Source organism: Cupressus sempervirens, chromosome 7 (assembly GCF_028749045.1).
Source record: "Cupressus sempervirens isolate cs-2001-9-10 chromosome 7, ASM2874904v1, whole genome shotgun sequence".
NCBI classification, from domain to species: Eukaryota; Viridiplantae; Streptophyta; class Pinopsida; order Cupressales; family Cupressaceae; genus Cupressus; species Cupressus sempervirens.
Window position 1 is genome coordinate 410,320,161 of NC_143124.1, and position 21,904 is coordinate 410,342,064.

The following is a 21,904-nucleotide window of genomic DNA, read 5'->3' on the forward strand; positions in this document are numbered from 1 at the left end:
GGTTTCCACCAAATCCTTCATAGAAAATGAATGTGATAATTATCATTTTAGCCCCTTAATGGGATCCATGTTAGATCAAGCTATAAGTATACCATAAATATATAGACATATAATAAAGTAGGTATCATCATCTAACCTCTTAAAATAAATACATTGGTTAGAATGACATTGAGTGTAATCATGCTCATGCACAAAATAGTCAAACTTAAGATTCAATTGTTGAGGTGCTTGCTTTAGTCCTTATAAATGTTTCTTCAATCTACACACTAAGTTCTCCTTACCTATGACCTCAAATCCCTATGGCTATGCCATATATAACTCTTCATCTAATAACCATGAAGAAAGGTTATTTTAAGATAAATTTTCTCCAAATGAAAACCTTCACTAGCCAAAATACTTAAAATAGTGTGAATAGAATTTATTTTAATAATGGGAGAGAATATCTAATCAAAATTAATACCCTTTTTCTATGCAAATCCTTTTACCACTAACCTACTCTAAAATATTTTTCTTACATTCACCCTCTTCTTTCAAATTGTAAACTCATTTACTCTATAAAGCCCTTTTGCCTATATCTTAGTATCTATAGAAAAGCATTAAATCTTAGTATCCACCTATACAAATTCATCATAACATTCAGGTTTACCAGCATTAGTTAGTTAAATAGAGTATAAAGAGGGAGAAAATATTTATCAAGTTCTACCTATCCTTGTTGACCATCTAACATTGACTGGGATGTGTGGCTTTTTTTTTTTTCAGTGGTTGTTGTATAGAATGAGGGACTAATGGAACATCTTCCTTTTGAGTATCATCAAACACTACATAATAATTCTCTTTCTTCTCATGTTGCTACAATTGGTCTTTGTACAAGTTGTTTTCATTTAATATGACATCTCTACTTCTTAAAATTTTATAAATTTCAAAATCTCAAATCCTATAACCAAATTCATCAATTTCATATCCAACAAATACACATTTCTTTGACTTCTCTTCCAACTTGAATCTATTTTTAGAATCTATATGTGTAAATACTTCACAACTGAAGGTTTTGAGAAATGAATAACCCACCTTCTTACTAGTCCATTCTTCCTTTTGAATATCACAACCCAAAGGAGTGAAAGTATCTCTATAAATAGAATACACAAAAATGTTGAAAAAATTCACCAACATGTTTAAGGGAAGCTAAACATGCAACTTCACGTTCATTGCATGCTCCATTATTATCATGTGCATGTGTTTAGCCACTTCATTTTCTCATGCAGTCCATGAAACAACTTTCTATGCATGAACACCATTAATGGAGAAATAATATTCAAATTTATAACTATAATACTCATCACCATGATTAGATCAGAGACATTTTAATCTCTTACCAGTCCCATTTTCAATCAAACATTTCCATTTCTTAAAATCTTGAAAAGCATCATATTTTTGTCTAAGAAATAAACCCATACCTTTCTAGTTTTATCATCAATAAATGTAACATAATAATAAGAGACACAAAGGGAAGATACCTAAGTAGGTCCCCATACATCTAAATGTAGAAGTTCTAATTTCTCATTATTCTCTTCCTTCCCACTTTTCAAAAAGCTTCATCTTTTTTTTTCCATACATAGAACATTTATATGATAAACTCTTCTTACTTGTTCTTCTATACTTTTTTAGTATACCCATCCTTTTCAACCTTAAGTATATCATCAATGCATCATAACATCACTATCTTAACTAATCTTTGTACTCTTTTTTCATATCATAACTCAACCTTTCCTCTAGGTGTTATTTTTATCTCATTCAATCAAAAAATCCTCATCAATCAAACAAATGATAGTACTCAAATCATCTAAGAAATTGTCTTAGTAGAAAGTAGCATGTTTGATATTAGTGAAAAAATAATGATTGAAACACATCCTCATACTTGTATCAATTATTTTAAACAATTGAAATATTTCAGACCTAGTAAAACTTGTTTTGGATGAAGTAATTTCATACCTTTTTTACTTATGTTCCCAAGTGCATTCTTTCATAGCATTGTATAAGAATTTGCAATAGTTGTTTGTTCCCTCTACTCAACTGCAACAACTATTCATGAATATTTATTTTTCTCTAAAACAATTATAGTTGAAGAAATAGTATGGATTGTAAAAATATATAATATAGCTACTTTCCTACCTTTTGCTACTAGAAGGGATCCTTTTAAAACCTTCCAATTTTTATCACTAAAAGTAACTACTCAACCCTCATCACTGAGTTGGCATGTAGAGATTAAATTCCTACTCAACCTTGGAACATGGCTTACCTCATGTAGTAACAAATGATTATCATTTCGGAACTTAATCTTAACTTTTTTCTTTCCAACAATCAACAGGGTTCATTATCCAAAAAATAAGCAAGGCCAAAATCCCCTTGGATATAATCAATAAAATAACCTCTATGGGCTCTAGTATGAAATGAAGCACTAAAATCTAAAACCAAGGAATCATCAAAACTTCCTAAAGAAATAAGAAAACCATCCTCTTCCAATTTATTTTTTTACCACATTTCCCATCTTGTTTCCTTTTGGTTTATCTACTTCATTGCTATTTTGAGTCCAACAATATTTCTCCTTATGCCTTAATTTCCCATAGTACTATAAAATTCTTGGTCCCCTAGATAGAGACCTCTTCCCCTTTGATTTTCCTGTTAATTTTCCATTATTTCCATAATTACTTCCTCTCTTTGTCATTTTTCTTTTTCTTTGTGCATTCAAAGAAACTCCTAATGTAGATCTACATAATTCCTATGATTTTCTTTGGTTAGAGTAACACCAACCACATCATCAAATTTTAGGGTTTTATGTCTTGAAACAAAATTACTCAAATCCACTACCAAACCTTTCCATTTTTCAAGAAATTAAAACAAAATTAACAGAGCATTAATTTTGTCATTGAAATTAACATTTACAAAAGATAATTGAGTGGTACCTATATTAAAATCATTTAAATGATATGCAATAGATCCACCCTTTTCCATCTTCATATTAAATAAATGCTTCATTAGAAATACCATGTTTGAAGTTAAGGGCATTTCATATAGTTTCACTAGGGTTTGCATCAACTGTTACATCATCTTCACTTTTTAAATATTAAATGTCACTTATTGTGCAAGGCATAATTGAATACTTCCAAATTCCATAAATCCTTCTAATAAAGATAGTCATTCATTTGCATTTTCCATGACTAAAAGTTCTGCTCATTAAACTTCTCAACCTTCAACCTACCCTCAACTTTCATCACTCTCATTCAAGCGTGAGGCTTTCTTACAAAGGATAACTAAAAAAAAACAAAAGATCTTTCTTTAATACAACTTGTTAGGATTAACCATGGACAAAAATAACAATTACGTTCAATTATTTCCAATATCAAAAAATAATAAATCGTAGAGAAGAGAACATGACATAAATATTTAACATAGTTTACATAATCCCTTCTCTATTTCTACCAAATAATGAGTCCAATATTATTATTGTCTAGTGATTAAAACTTGATTACAATATGTAATCCTTAGCATATCCTTCAGCACTTTATGCTTTCATGCTTGACTTCTCCTCTCTTTTTTGCTTCGTAGCCTTATGACTCCTTAAATAGAAATCTGGAGTCCCTTTCCTGCTCGATTCTTCCTCTCTAACTTTTTAGGGTTTTGAATTAATTAGGTAGGATACAATGTATCTACCCCATATCTTGTTCTTATCTAGAAACTTCATCTAGATTCCAGTTGTATTCTCCAAAAATGTTCTACATAGTGTTCTATGCCACCAGCTCATCACTCTTATCTTCTATTTAATTCATAGAATTCTAGATAACAACCTTGTCAGCTTAGATCTGACAAATCTTCAATTTTTGAAATAATGTAGCAACTTAGCACTATTGGTTTACTTATGCTCGGAACCTTTGTATTACTTGGCACTTGTATTTACTCAGCATCTAATCTTCACTTGGCATTTGATCTTTACTCAGCATCTGAAGATCACTTGGCATCTATTCTTTACTCGACATCTGAAGATCACTCGACATCTGTTCTTGACTCAACATCTAAAGATCACTTGGCCTCTACTCAAGTTGAACTTGCTTAGCTTCAATTAAGAATCTGTTCAACACTAACTGGCTTGCTTGGCTTTCTCTCTCTAATGAACTTAGTTAGGCTTTACAAATGACTTAGCTAAAACCTTACATCTGTAATATGTTTCAATATGCCCATTCTCTGTTTCTTAGAGTATGTCATCAATACATTTTTTCATCAATGGCTTAGCTAATCCTTGTACTTCATTACAACATCATAACTTCAACCTTTCTCTAGGTGTTCTAGTTACATCTTATTGATTGCCTCCTCCTTGTTAATCAACCAATTGATAGTATTTGGATCACTAAAGCAATTGTCATTTCTACAAGTAGCAAGTTTGACATCAATGACAAAAGAATGATTGAGAATATTCTTTACCAGTTCCATTACTTTTTATGTATGATCATTTCCAACTATCTCCCTCATGATCTTTTCAATCATTTCCAACAATCTCCCTCTTTGGTATTGATGGAAAACCAAAACTGGTCAATTGATCAACTTAGTTACCACCAAAATTATATACATTTTTTGCTTCTTTCTATTTCTTCCCCTTTACTATTGCATCCTTACTACTGATCTCATATATCTCCCTCTTTCATATATATCTCCCTCTTGCTTTGTATTGATCAATTTTTGCATATATCTCCCTCTTTGACATAAATGCCAAAGACGTAGCATCTTTATCATGAAAAATATAAGCTTTGGCTCTGATGTCTTCTCCCTCTATCACCATGCTTGTGACTAATTTGGAGTTTTTTCTCCTACTGTCATCATCTGCATCATTCTTCTGATATTTCAATGATTTTTTCCTCTTGATGCAGGGCAGCTTCCTTGTTGTTTTACACTGCTTGATACTCCAACTTCACTTGTTTTACACTGCTTGTGTGAATGTACTCCAACTTCACTTGTTTTTCTTCTACCAACTCTCTGACATAGTGATACTTGATTGCAATATGCTTTGTTTTTGCATGCATTACTAGATTCTTGGATATGTTTATAGCACTTGTATTATCACAATACAATATCACAGGTTTAGTTACTTCTTCTTTCATTCCTTTTAATAGATGTGTGAGCCACACAATATTTGTACAATTGACTGCTGCTGCCACATATTCTAATTCTGCAGTAGACTAGGATGTGCATGTTTGTTTCTTGCTAGTCCATGTAACTATCCTTTTACCTAAAAATAATGCACCTCCACTTATGCTTTTTCTGCCATCAATGTTGCCTCTCCAATCTGCATCTGTATATGCATTGAGCTCAAACTTCTAATTCTTTTTGTAATATAGACCAAAATTATCAGTTCCTTTGAGATACCTCATTATTATTTTTACTGCTATGAGATGATTTTCTTTGGGATTAATAGAGAATCTAGCCACTATTCCAACTGCTAATGCTATGTCCGATCTGCTATGTACAACATATTGTAGTTTTCCAATCATGGATTTGTACATTGTTTGATTGACTTTAGCTGATACATCATTTCTGGATAGCTTATTTCATGTTTCCATTGGTGTGTTAATTGGTTTGGATTCCTCCAATCCAAACATTTTAAGTATCTCTTTTATTTACTTTGATTGTATCACAAATATACCATGTTTTAGTTGATGTACTTGCAATCCAACAAAAATTTTGATCTCTCCAAACATAGACATCTCAAACTTATGTTTCATTTTGTCAGCAAAGCCTTTGCAAGGCACTTCCTTTCCTCCAAAAACTATGTCATTCACAAAGATTTTAGATACAATAATATCCTTACCTTATTCTAATTTGATGTACATGTTGTTGTTATCATTAGTTATTTCAAATCCTATTTGCACTAGATACTTGTGAAGTCTCTCATACCATGCTCTGGGTGCTTGTTTCAGACCATAGAGTGCTTTATGTAATTTACAAACCATATTCCTATTTTTCTCATCAACAAATCCCTCTGGTTGTTCAATATAGACTTCCTCTTCCAATATACCATTTAAAAAAGTAGACTTTACATCGATCTGATAGACTTTAAAAACTTTATATGCAACATATGCAAGTAAAGTTCTTACTCTTTTCATTCTAGAAATAGGGGCAAATGTTTCCCCATAGTCTAATCCTTCTTCTTGAGCATAACCCTTGCAAACTAGTCTAGCTTTGTTTCTAGTAATCTCACCATTCTCATCTAACTTATTTTTGAATACCCACTTGGTGCCAATCACATTCTTGTCAACTGGTCTGGGAACCAAACTCTAGGTTTTGTTCTTCTTTATTTGATCAATCTCTTCTTCCATAGCTTTATACTAGTCATCATCTTGTAATGCACCATATACTATTTTAGGTTCAAATTTGTTGATCAGACATGATTCATGTCTTAGTCTATTCCTTTTCATTGGTCTTGCATCTTTTTCACCAATTATCTATTCAGTAGGGTGATATCTTTTTACATATTTGGATAAGCTTGGTTTTGTCCTTGTTTCCATGTATGATCTTTCAGATTCTAGGTCACTATGCACTGAGTTGTTAGGTTGTTCTTCATCTCTTTCATGTGTATTGACTTCAGGATTAGAATGTGCATTTTTTTCATTCTGCACCTCAGCTTTTGAATGTAACTCGGCATCCACTGGTTGTGACTTGGCCCAAAATTAAAATTTGTTGTTGAATACCAATTTGATTGACAACATCCTTATCAATAGGAATTCCTCCATAAGAATACACAAAGGTTCTGTATTCATCCACCCTCTTTGGTTTTTCAGCTTGGACTTCTATATGCTTATCAAAGTTTACATTTGCACTTTCCACAATTTTGTTAGTGTTAGTATTCAAATTTACTTCTAGTGGAGTAACCAAGGAATATGCCTTCATCACTTTTTGCATCAAATTTCCCATTTCTAGCATCTTTAAGGATAAAGAATTTGCAACCAAATATTTTAAAATGTTTTACATTGGGTGAGTGACCATACCATAATTCAAAAGGTGTTGCACTAGTACCTTTTTTGACTTGTACTCAATTTAGTGTATGAACAGCTACACTTACAGCTTCTCTCTAGTATTTTAGAGCAACAGTCTTTTCCATCATTAATGTTCTGGCACAGTCAATCATAGATCTATTTCTTCTCTTAGCAATTCCATTTTGTGGGGGAGTTCTAGGAGCTGACAGTTGTCTTTTGATTCCTTTGTCATTATAAAATATCTCAAATTCATTTGATGTGAATTCACCACCTCTGTCTGATCTCAAGCATTTCAAACTCTTTCATGTTTCTTTTTCAACTCTAGCCACATACCACTTAAACATTTGAAAAGTATTAGACTTTTTCTTTAAGAACATAATGGTCATCATCCTGGAATAGTCATCAACAAACAACATTATATATTTATCTCCTTTATAGCTTTGTAGTTCCATTGGACCACGTAAGTTAGTATGAACTAACTCAAGTACTTCTTTAGATGTATAGTTTTTACTTTTGAGACTTGACTTTGTCATCTTTCTTAGCTGACATTGTTTGCACATAATATTGTTAAGCTTCTTCAATTTAGGTAAACCTTTGACTTTTTTCATTTTACTGATACTAACCAGATTGTCAAAGTTGACATGACATAGCCTTCTATGCCATAACCATTCATCATCAAATTTTGCAACAAAACAAGAAACATCATCCATATCAAGGTAAAACATATTACTTCTTGTTTGATATCTTTTTCCTATCAATCTACCATCAGTATCATAGATTTTTGCAGTTTTGTTTCCAAATTCTACTTTGCATCCTACATTGCCTAACTGTGAGACACTCAACAAATTATAGTTTAATCCTTCAACATAGTATGCATTATAACATGAAATTTGTTCTGTAATCTTAATGGATCATTTTCCTTTTATTTGACATGGAGCATCATTACCAAATCTAACACTATTTCCATCATACTGAGTAAAGTTAACAAACTTAATTTTGTCTCCTATCATGTGATGTGAGCATCCACTGTCTATGATCCATCTGTCATTTTTTTTCATACATGTTACCAGTGTTGTAGGTTCTTCTTCATCAAATTGGTCCTTCATGGCTACATAAACAACTTCATCATCATGATCATCGGAATTCTCTTCAACAATATAACACTTCTTGCCTTTGTCTTTGTAATCTCTCTTATCATCTTCTCTTCTATATTTATATGTGTTGCCTTCCTTATAATCCTTTTTCTATGTACACCTTATAGCAATATGTCCTACTTCATTGCAATTAAAACAAATGATAGGCATTTTACCTTTGAATTTTCCTTTGCCTCTATGAAATCTTCTAGCTAGCAATACTTCCAATTGTTCCACATCTTCCTCATTAGTCCTACTGTCACTGGATACATATTTAATTTTTCTTCCTTTCTTTTATTTCACTTGTTTAGAATCTTCCAATGATAGCTTGTCCTTGAAAGTAGACTCAATATTCTCATGTCTGTAGTTATCAAAGTTAGATAACTCAAATGTAGTCAGTCTACCCACTATACCTTCAAAACTTAGATTGTTTCCTAGTACACATCTTAGCTCTTGTATTGTAGATACTCTAATAGCATAGATAGGGAGCAAGGTTCTTAAGAACTTACTATTGAGAGTATCTTCACCCCATTGACCACTCAAACATCTTATTGCACTTACCACTTCCTTTATTCTAGCGCCATACTGAGTAGCATTCTCACTTTCCTCCATTTTCATATCATCAAAATTTCCTCTGAGGCTTTCTCTTTTTGCTCTTTGGACATTCTAATCTCCTCCATAGATGTTTGATAGGGTTTTCCACATTTTGAATGTAGTGTCACATCCTTTGATATCATTGAATTCAGCATAGTTGAGTGCAGAAGCAATCTCCAACATTCTTTGATTGTGTTCCTATTTGTTTTTCAAATCTTCTGCAGTAAGAGTACCAGCTGGATCAACATGTTTAGTAACAGTTAAATTTTGGGCATAATCTCCTATGGATCCAAGATTTAGCTTCATCAAACTTTTCCACACAACAAAGTTGTCTTTGTTGAGCTTGGGGACTTCTCTCTTAGGCATTTTGATCTTTTCTGCTTCTAGTCCCTTTAAACTAAATCATCAGTTTGGCTCTGATACCAATTCTTAGAATTCTTTAGAATAAGTTAGAGGGGGAGGGGTGCGGGGGGGGGGGGGGGTGGGGGGTGAATCAGTTATCCAAGGTCTAAATGCCATACTAATACTTTTTCAAAAATTATTGTGAATCCATAAACTTTTCATCTATCCAAGCTTAAATCAATCATCTTAGCAAGTTACAACAAATCAATATGTAGCAATAAAACATGCAAGATCAACTCATGACACAATGATCTACATGGAAACCCAATTTGGGAAAAACCACCAGTAACATGCTACTTAATTTTCACTCTTCTAAAGTGATGCCCTATTAAAGGCTTACAACACACTGTTAAATGTGAACTTGTTAGAGGATTTCACCATACTGTTAGGAATGGGCCTAGTCAAAGGACTTTAGAATATTCACTTGGAATGTCACCTTGTTAAAGGATTTACAACATGGATATCAAAACAACCTAAGTCCATAGAGTTTAAACTATTTGTTACAATTGCTAAAGAGTAATAATAATAAATTTTTTATCTGATACAACTTACAACATATCTTATAGATTTCAAATCACACTTCAGTTCAATCCTTTGCTTGGCTTTAATGACTTTTTCTCTAACAGCTTGTCATCTCAAACTTCATCTCCTTGAGTCTTCTTAGTCATCATACCAATTGAACCATATCTATGGTCATCTATTGAAGTAGAGTAAATGTGCTCTCTTACTCCTTAGCACCTCCTTCAACACTTTATGCTTTCATGCTTGACCTCTCATCTCTTTTTTTTCTTTGTAGCCTTATGAATCCTTAAATAGAAATCTGGAGTCCCTTTCTTGCTTGATTCTTCCTCTCTAACTTTTTAGGGTTTTGAATTGATTAGGTAGGATACAATATATCTACCCCATATCTTGTTCTTATCTAGAAACTTCATCTAGAGTCCAGTTGTATTCTGCAAAAAATGTTCTACATGGTGTTCTACACCACCAACTCATCACTCTTATCTTCTATTTAATTCATAAAATTCTAGATAACAACCTTGTCAGCTTATATCTGATGAATCTTCAAGTTTTGAAATAATGTAGCAACTCGGCACTATTGGTTTATTGATGCTTGACACCTCTGTGTTACTCGGCACTTGTATTTTCTTAGGACCTGATCTTTACTCAATATCTGAAGATCACTCGGCATCTATTCTTTACTTGGCATCTGAAGATCACTCGACATCTATTCTTTACTCGACATTTGAAGATCACTTGGCATCTACTCAAGTTGAACTTGCTCGGCTTCAATTAAGAATCTGTTTGGCACTCACTAGCTTGCTCGGTTGTCTCTCTCTAATGAACTTAGTTAGGCTTTACAAATAACTTAGCTAAAACTTTACATCTTTGATATGTTTCATTGTTCCCATTCTTTTTATCTTAGAGTATATCATCAATACATTTTTTCATCAATGTCTTAGCTAATCCTTATACTTCATTACAACATCATAACTTCAACCTTTCTCTAGGTGTTCTAATTACATCTTATTGATTTCCTCCTCCTTGTTAATCAACTAATTGATAGTATTTGGATCACTAAAGCAATTGTCATTCCTGCAAGTAGCAAGTTTGACATCAATGACAAAAAAATGATTGAGAACATTCTTTACCAATTCCATTACTTTTTATGTATGATCATTTCCAACAATCTCCCTCATGATCTTTTCAATCATTTCCAACAAAAATAGTATATTAAAAAACATGCAACATAACAATATTCACACTTTTGACACCAAGACTTTAACATAGAAATCCTGTAAATAGAAAAACCATCTGCAAGCAGCAACCAATTTTTTTACACTTTAGAAGTGAGCTTTACTAGCAAGAAAAATAGTTAAAGGTTACATACACATTGTTAATGGGACATTTTAAGAGGAATTAGACTAACAGATTATTTATACATTATCACTTCGTCATCTTGTACAAACTGTGGCTTACTCTAAAAAAATTATAAACACCACTAATCAAGTAGAAAGTAATAGTACAACTAATCTATTAGGTATATCACTACCTTGCATGTTTGGATCTCAATTATTCTTGGTCTCATTTAGATCTATATCCTTTAATCACTTTACTCTAGTCTTGACTAGCTAATTGACTCCTCTTCTCTTTCTTGTTCTTTCAAATTTACTTGGTTCACCTAGCTCTACTTTAACCAACATTTCACTTTAATCTTCTCCTTCCTTAGAATTCAAAAAAATATATAATTAGAAAAAAAACAAAAAAAATTGTTAACTACTTCATAAATAGTCATGTGTGTGCCTCTAAATTCTTCTAATTATTGTCTCTTAATCATGATCTTTGATCTCACATTTATTCATATAATCACTTAGAAAATAGAACATTCATAGAAATTTGTATCTATCCTCATCCTTATTCTATCTCCATATTTACATCTTACTTGTATTTTCCTTATCATTGATCTTAAAACAAACTTTGACTCAAGCCTTTTAACTTATTGAGCTTTCCTAAATTCCATATTTTCAAATACATTCTTCTTACTATTACTCAGTAAAAATAATATTTCACTCCCACTCAATATAATACTTAATTGATATTGAACTTTCAACTTTAATTTTTGATCTTAATGAACACTATAGTCACTCGATGAATATTGTCTTCCTTTTTTAACCTTTCCACTCAGAGTACATTGTATAACATATTACATTACAATATTTTATGATTGTAGAATAATTTAACCAACATTAAATTTTAAATTTCCAACTTATTCAATTGTCAATTGAGTACCATACTTATCAAATTTGTTTTTATCACACTTTCTTCAAATCCTCTTCATCAATCAAATCCTTGTGATCAATAAATTTGATATAGCGCTCTATCGAGTTAGCATAATGTCTTTCTAACTAAGACATTGACATTAATGACAACATAATAAATGATATGACTCTTTTATGTACATTTATAGCATCATGAATTATATTATTAGTTTTCATCTAGCAAGTACATTTTCTTGTTAGCATGAATGTTGATGGTATTCCTTTGGGGGAATATCCTATGCATTTGAGAGATTGTGAGAATGATTGATATATTGCATTCATGACTATGTTTTTCACTGATGTGAGCTTAGAAATATTTATTTGAAGACTGATAGAGTAGCAGATGTAGAATGAGGTCATATGGATGAACTATTAGTGATCAGATCAACCATGATTATGGATTTTTTCTATACTATTTCCTAATGATGTGGTTAAGTATGCATATAGAGAGTCAAAGATATATAGAAGGTATGGTTAATTTACAAAGAGCATTATATAGACTAAGTACCAAAGAAGAAGTTTTTGATGTTGGGATTGTATGTTCTAACATAGATAGAATGTTACATATCAATTTTTGACTTAGCTTGAAATATAACCATTGAGGCTCGCATGAAGATAGTTGGGAATTTAATTTGATATAATTTAGCGAAATGGTAAGATAGTTGGTCATTATGATATCAGGTGAAGATGACATGTTAGTTGATTGTTAATCGCAAATTCATGGAATTAAGATGAAAGGTTAATTGTTATCATTATTTATGATTAAATAATATATAATTTAATTACAAAGAATTTTCCTTGTAGGAAGCATGTCAAAGGGGTGAAAGCATTGTCAAAAAAGAATTAGGCAGGGCACCACCATCACTGGGTAGATAGGTAGAGGACCTAGTGATTCGAAACATGATACATCTGTGGAACTACATGGGTTATTTAAATAAATAACTTAATTAAAATAATTGAGTTAAAATATAAAATGTATCTTAAAGGATTTCAATTTATCTTTCGTTATATTGTTTTTAATAATTATTTTATAAACAAACATTTAAATATAAAATGATTTATCACCATTATAACTTAGTAATTAATAAAGTAATGATGTTTGTACATATAATATTTTAATAAAATTTGAATTATAATAACATTTCAATTATTATAACTCTCAAATTATAACTTTCTAACTCTATTCCTTCTCATTAAATATTCTTTTCCTTTTAACAATAGCACTTAGCATGGAGATCAATTTAATTTTCAACAATTTGATTTGTATAATTATTTTCAAACTTTATATTTTTTCTTTTAAAATTTGATTTAAACGGCATTTGAATGGCTTCTTGTAACTGATGGTAGTCAAAGACCCAAGTATCTATTTTTAATAGTCTCTTGATCGTATCTTGATATAACTCTTACAACTTGTAACTCCTTTTTATCATCCATCTTTAGGTATTTTTTCTTTATGCATTTAAAGTGAGGAGAGTTGTATTTTGAATTCATGTCTTAAGGTTTTTGGGCAAAAAACTTGTAGCTTTTCACAACATAGCTTATTATTATTTTTAATATAAAGTGTTCTTCAAGAATTTATTACATTTTCTGTCATAGTCTCATGCGTGGCTTGGTTGACATTGAGAGGGGATGCACAGGAGCTCTAAGGAAGAGGCATGTTCTGGATTATGGTGGGTAAATGGAAATAAGATTAGGATCTACTAATTCATTGCAGAAACCATAGTTACATGAGGAGAGGGAGAATAAGGGATTGTCCTATAGAAATGTGCAAGTAGTGGCCAAGAGTGCAGATGGAGGATACAGGATAGCCTAAGATTTCCATCCTTCTTGCAATGGAAGGGGTCATTACAGATGCCAAATTCTCAGAGAATTGCCATGCAGAAACTAGGAATTGGACCATGCAAATTGGACGCGCCCAGTTATATGGCCTTCTAAGGAAAGTAGGTGGAGTTGACGAATGATATTCATAAGATATTGCTCCAATTTGAATTACTTTTTTTTCTCTTATCAATTATGTGAAAAATATTTTTTGAATACATAATTGATCTACAACGGTTAGGATAAACTAGTATGATACAGCCATGATATGTAGGGTGTGTAGATGATATTAAACACCAAGTAGTATTGTAATTCTTGATTATTTTTCACTGAGTATTATATCAAATTCAGTTAGTATGTAATGTTTGGTTAGAGATTAAATCAAATATGTTCCAACCCTCTTCCTTTTTTATTGGATGTCCATCCTTAGCTAGCTAGGCAAAATAGTTAAGATATATATATATATATCTTGGTTATTGGATTCCTAAAGTACATATGAGATCAATCATTGAGTATCCTGGAGAATTTATCATTTATGAATTCAATTAGTAGTGTTTAAAAACTCTAATTGATTAAGTGAATCAACATCAATGCTCAAGTTGTTACAATTTATCAAATAGATACAGAATACTAATAACATCGAGAAATTGACCTGACAGAGAGGCCAATGAAATGGTGAAGAGACGAAGATAATATGCAAGAATGTGAAAGAGAAAATAATTATGATTAAAATAGATAAAAATTCAACTTTGAGATCTTTAAAGAACATAATTATGTAAACACAAAATGAGAAATGATGGATGTATATGATCTTCTTGGATAGTTGATAGAGTCATCTACTTTGAGAATTTCAACTACCTGGGACTCACTCGTCTATGTAGGCAATAAAAGGGTGACAAGGTGAAAAAGAGGAATCTATAATAATTGAATCCATATTAGTTTCGATATTTCAATATTTATTTTTTTGAATTAATCAATAACTCATGCATATTCTTGTTAATGTGATCTACTCCTGCCAAGTCATATGGTGTGTTTATATCTCAAAGCCCAGTGAATGGTAAGATGTTCCCTATCAATTATGGCTAGGGATGGCCTTTCTCATTAGAGATCATGTGTGGATATATTGAGGTTTGAAGTTTGGTAGTAAAGCCCCTGACAATGTTCCACCTCTCTCAAGATGTCGAACATGCGTCAGACAAAGATAAGCCATGCATTCAATTGACTATCAAAAACATGTAATATCATTTTTTTTATGAGAAGGTAAGATTAAATTGAAGCATCACATTGTTATCATAATTTTAATTTCATATAAATGAATATTGAATATAAGAATTTATCTAATCTTAAGAAATTGTCACAGATAAGCAATCAGAAGGAAAAGAAATCAGAAGCCCTAAATGATTGTGTGATAGTTGGAACCTTAATTGATACAGTGGTATTGGAAGCCCTAACTAAATCCATGGTATTGAAAGCCCTAGTTGAATCCATAGTCACAGAAGCCCTAAGTGGTAAAGCAATATCAAAAGCCCTAGATAAACTGATCGTAATTGATGCCCTAATTTGAGTTATAGTGGTATTTAGTTATATTCATCACATGATTTTTGAGATAGCTGTTGATCTAAGAAATTGTTATAGTGTAGTTGTGGACTAATCTAGGTGGTTCCAAAAGCATACTTAGATGATTTTTAGTCTTAGTTTTCTGAGGTATGTGATTTCAATTTTTGAAGTAATTTCATTAAAAGGTATTTCAAGTATTTAGTTAAGAGATTTTTGTTTAATTGACTTTAACGATAAATCTTCTTCACATGAACATGAATGATGTAACTACCTTCTTTTGAAATTCAAGTTATAACTATATTCTATGCTTATGTTAGATGCTAATTTAGACTTGGAAAATATGGATGTTACATAGAATCATGATATATGATGTTAGACAATGAGAGTATATAGTTTGATGATATCTTTAGAGAGTGCTCAAGGTATGGCATCATAATTATGAGAAGTTGTAAAAATTGTGAGCCAATATAGTTGTGTAATTGTAACCTAATTAGTTATCTTAGTGTGGTCCTATTATAATCAATTGGAAAATCCTCATGGATAACTCAAGGAATAGTTTTAATGAAATGATATAAATGAAGTTTATTTCCCTTATGATGATATGTGTGTCAAGCGTGTTGATTATATGAACAAGAGTAGAGTATCTGGTAAATACGACTAAGTGATCCAAGGAATTATTGGATGCAAAGTTGGTGATCTGGCATACACAATAGAAGAAGGGAATTCTTAATTGAAAGGATATAGGAAGAAGAATTATAGGTATAGTTAATTTCTATTATTTTAAAAGGAATAATATGGAGACTAGTTGGACACTAATTTTGATGGTTTTTTCCCTTGAAGTTGTTTTGGAAATTGATCCATCTATATTCTATAACTCCTAATAGGGTTGGAATCTCCTAATAGGGATTTAAAGTCTCCTAATAGGTATTGATATGTACTAAATGTATTTCATTGAATCATAATAGGGTCCATCCTATACCAAGGAAAATTTATATTAGTATATCATTTTGTGGGTACCGTTCCCTCTGGAGTTTTCCCTTTGATCAAGAGTTTCCCTTGTCAACACATGGCTGATCTATTATTCTATATTAGTATCTTGTTCTCATTTATTATGATATATTTCACATGAATAACTATTAATAAGGTTGATAATTTTTATAATAGTTTGGTAACTGAATCACCTCCCCCTCTCCCAATTATATTGGTTAAATTTACTTTCTAAAAATTGGTATCAGAGAATTAGGTCCTTGAAGAGAAATATTAATATCTTTAGGAGATCAATGGTGAGTCACTTTACCAAAGATAGTCCTAAGTATCATGGAACTAATTTTGATATTTACACAATTTATTTTCTTGATGAGATATTAGAATTATGCATAGAAGAAAACATTGAGTATCTAGATCTAGACTATTTTTCTTGTATACAAAAGGATAAACCTAATAATGTAAGCAGAAGTGATGAAAGATCTAAATCCAAAGAAGACAAAAAGATTGAAGAAGGAATTGCTCTACTTATGAAAAGAGAGTCAAAAGGTGTGAAATTTTCTATTTGTTTGACATGTATATAATTTGGTCATTTTTCATCAAAATATCATAAGGGAGTAAGGAAAAATAGAAATAATTTTCTTTTTTATGATAATCAAGATTTTAAACCAAATATGAAAATATTATTGAATGATAATAATGATGGTGATTTTTAATTGATTGAGAAAGAAGAGGTAATGGAAGAAATAGTTCTAGTAACTATTTGTCATGCCCGAGATTTACAAGATGAAACACAACTTCTTCTTTTTTGTTAATCTTGAACCAAACTCTCACTCACTAACTGGTACTAGTTACTCCTCAATTGATCAGTTATATGCTACCATAGCTACTACCAATTTATCTATGTCCATTTACACATTATGATTTACTTGCCTTCAATAATACCTTAAAACCCATGAACGTTTTATTACTAACTAACTTGTTCCCATATATACTACTTATATCCTAACCATACTACATTAACATACTACCAATACATGTTAGTGAATTCTTGCTAACTAGCAATCTATGTGAATGACTAACTAATGAAAATAATTTATTTTGAACATTATTACTTTGGCCACTTTCCTTATATCTTATAATTACCTTCTTATTTTATCTTATGATCATATTCCCCTATAGCATAGTTTATTTCTTATAATATTCTAATCCCAAGAATATTAGAATGACCCATAGTAGATTACCCCACTAAGAATATAAATGTCAATTCCTAGTGTCTAGCTATTCCTAGATCCTGACACTAATCAATGACAATATCAAACTTAAAATTAAAACATGAACTTAGCATGGGATTACTAACTCAAATTTTAATATAATAAGTTCTCCCTTATCCTATGAGGCTAAGAAACCTGCCACCCTATAGACTATCTATATACATATACCTATATTTTTTTTTAAAATGCAAAATCTTCACCCATTATAAGTTCACGTGCTTTTTTACTTTTCCCAAAGTGGGATGACATGAGTCACATCCCCCTAGAACATCAAGAGGACAATCAAGTTGGATGGCAGCTTGTCGCACAAGGAAAATTTGACCTATGGCATTTATTTCAACTTTTAACACTTTGCAAAATTTTCCATTGCCCTACTTTATACATGAGTTGATGGGTGAGAAGTGCAATTGATAACTTTTCACTTTACCAAGCATTAGGCGCCTAGGGAAGAGTTGCTGACATGATGAGTCAGAAAGGAGTCATAAACGTATTTTTGCTAGGTAAAAGTCAGCAACTAGCATGATTACCTTTTTTTGGTTTTCCATCTCTTTTAATGCTGGTCGCCTAAAGAGTGGGTTTAAGTCATGTCAAAAGCATGGATAAGCTTTAGCATTCCCAAAACAATTAAGAAGGGTAGGCGCCATGTGGACCACCATCCCTTGTAAAGTTTTGACTTGTATATTTTTTTCTTTTTTTCTTTTCTTTCAAACTTTTATGAGGATGGCGCTTGGTGCCATGCAATTTATTTTTTAGTATTATTATTGATATTAAATAATCATGCTCTTTATTTCTTTTTCATTGAATTAGAGTATATCAGATCTACTTTAGTCTCTTGCATTTACTAATACCTTGCATGGGATTGGATGGTTCTTTTTGAATATTTTATTGCTCTGTATTAAGAGAAGAGATTTATTTTACTTTCTCATACATTTTCCAGAGGATAAAATGTGCACCTATAGAAAGCTTATGTCTTAAGCCTTGTATATTTTATATCATCACTTGATTTTCTTCTTCTGTAATCTAGGATATTCAAGGTAAGTTATTGCAAGGATAATTAGGAGACAATTATAAACTAAATATAGTTTTAAAATTTTGATTCATTTAGCATTCAAAACATTAAACTTAATCCAATAACTCAACATTTCATGACAAGACTTTATATGAAATTATCTGGATTATCCCTATCTATGAATTATGAAATTTAGAAACCATTTTCTCAACATTATCTTCTTATGCAGATCTAGATTTGAATGTACATTCACAATTGGTAAACAATGGAACTAAAATGATAATAGAAATCCACCAAGATAATCCTTCCTATGAATATTGTCTCTTCTATGATATCAAATTTCTTTTGCATTCCACTCAAGAGCATCAAGTAATTTGGATCTCGGATTGGTGTTACCATCCAATAAAACAACAATATTATTACAATGAATTATCTTCAGTGATACCCTCATGATACACAAAAAGGTGGTGAAGTCAACATATCATAATATACATAATGGAAAATACTTTTACTACACATCAGCACTCACAACCTTTCCATTGACAATCAAACTAAGACAGTAGCTTTCTCTTACAATACATTTAGGCTCACATAACAAAATGGAGTTTTTCTCTCTATCTCATCTCAATGCAATATTGTCTTCTCCTCCTATGCACATGGAAGATAACAAGGACTCCAAGTTTCCAAGATTTTTCTCTAAGAACCTACAAATGCATCACAACAAAACAACAAGGACCATGGGTGCTTTCCACCCAACCATAGGCCTCAAAGAGACCACCCCCACGCTAGGGGAACAAGGCTCAAACGAAATCCACATACACACTTGTAAGAAACATATACACCACATAAAAAAGGCTCACCATTGGAACCTTGAACATAGGGTGAAGGTGGAAACACAAGGAGGTTTACCATTTCATATCATATTTGCCATAAAACTCATGCCCTTTCGGGGCTAAATCAACAAAATACAATGCCCTTTCGGGGCTTCATAATATCATGCCCTTTCATGGCTTCATAAACATTTTCCACCACACACACTACCAACACAACATCCTCCACCACACACAACCAACAGCTTTAGCTTCCTACAAACCCATACTTCAGTTACGTCCTTCATCACCATTTCTTCTTTTTTTCTTATCCTCCCCCAAGGCAAAATATGAATATGACAATGGCATACAATGGAGCCCATACTCCAAGGTCCTCAACTATGCAATCCAACTGCTGCCCATTCACCCCAGACTTCTCTTCCCTTCCCAAAAGGGTGAGTGTAAGTCCCACACCCATAAGAACACTCAAGCACAACAAGAAAACAAAACCAAGTAGCAATAAAACAACAAATTTTCAAGAGCACATCACATTATCACAACACAATATCAACACCCATAATGCAACATGGAAATAGAGGAAATCCAAACCTCATACTCATAATACTTCACACAATACAACAAGATGCACAATGGTGTCACACTAATCTACATGGAATGAACACCATTCAAACACTCACATGCATGCTACTCCACAATGCACTGCAATGCATACTCCATTGATAAACTCCACACTTGCATATTGGCTTAACCATGCTAAAAGAAAGAAAAAGGAAAGGAAGCAAGTTTGAGATACCAACCTTGGTCCAAGCTAGGGTAAGGATAGTTGCAGTAGAGCTCCACTCCCTCTCCCTCCAAAACCTAACTATCCCTAACATTTAGAGAGTGGACAAGTAGTTTTCTCATTTAGACCTACCTCTATATATATCCTTATCATTTTCGGATTCCATAAAGAATGTCATTTTCATGGGGTCTCCTGGGTCCACTAGACACCCTAGGGGTCATTAATAGCTCCCTAACCTATAGTACTAACATGGGTAGGGTTGATTTTAATCACATCTTACCTTAAAGTTACTTTATGACCCTCCCAAAGCTAGGTGATTCAAATTTCAACTTCCCCAAGGTGATGACTTGTCCTTTTTACTGACTAAGGCAATAATCAAATTCCTGAATTGAGGCATTTATCACGGAATAAGGTGGCCACATGATTCATTAACTAATAACATTTCATTCACGTAACAAGCACAAGTGTCAAGTGACACACACAAAATATCACATTATATTAAAAAAAAAGACTTATTTTATAATAATACATGAACTAGGCTACTACGCACACATACAATTCACATATATGAAATAAAACACATTACAATGAGGTTTGAATCTTTTCCACTAATTCAACCTTGGCTATGTCATGTTTGTAGTAGTTTGAGCCTTAATTCCCCTTTAACCCATGGTCAAATTCCTGCACACTAAACTCGAGTGTCAGTAGTCCAAGAAAATCATATAAGCATATGTAAAATAAATCATTATCTCATTCAACATTAGGCTTGAATATATTTCATCATATCAAATTAACTTTCCCTTTCTTAATCATTTCAAATATAACCTTCAAAATATTAAAATATCAAAACTTACATATCACATTCGACATTTGAGTTCCATACTTCATTCCTTTTAATTATATTACTTCTTCTAACAATTTCCATGTAAAAAGTTCAAAATACTATAAAACTAAACTTTACTTGTCAACATAACATGGTCAATTTAATATTCTGAATAACTTCATATTCTACGGCAAGATGTTGAATCCATAACTATTGAATCCCTAGGTATGCGGGTTAGGTCTCAATTCATAACAAAATTTATCTTTTAACTCTAATTTCCACTTCAACATTACCTTCTTATATTACAAGCATTTCTACCATTCAATTTCTATCAAAGCAATGTCAATAGCTTACAACATGAAATAGAATCATTAAATGCATCAATTAGTTCATAATATGCAAAGGTAATTACGGATCATCAAAATGAAAATATAAAAATGACATAACCCTACAGTCTCAAAAGTGCATCAAACATAGGATTAAAATCGCTGCAATGCAATTATCTCATTGGTACTATGATGAATTGGGTGAGGCCTCACACTATTGTTGATGGAGAAGGTAATCTTAAATCTATTGGATAAAATATTGAAGTTTTCTTTGGGATTAACAAAAAGTTATAGAGTGATGTACAAATTATACAAGAGAAGAGATAAGAGTTCACATAGAAACTTCAAAACCTAACACATATTTGGTGAAACATCACCCTACTAGATAGATTATTGGAAGTAAAGACAAAGGAGTAATGATAAGATATAGAGTACATGATGAATTATGCTTGATTTCTAAAGTTAAACCTAAGAGTGTAGATGAGGCATGTAAATGTAATAATTAGATTCAAGAAACAAAGGGAGAACTATATTAGAT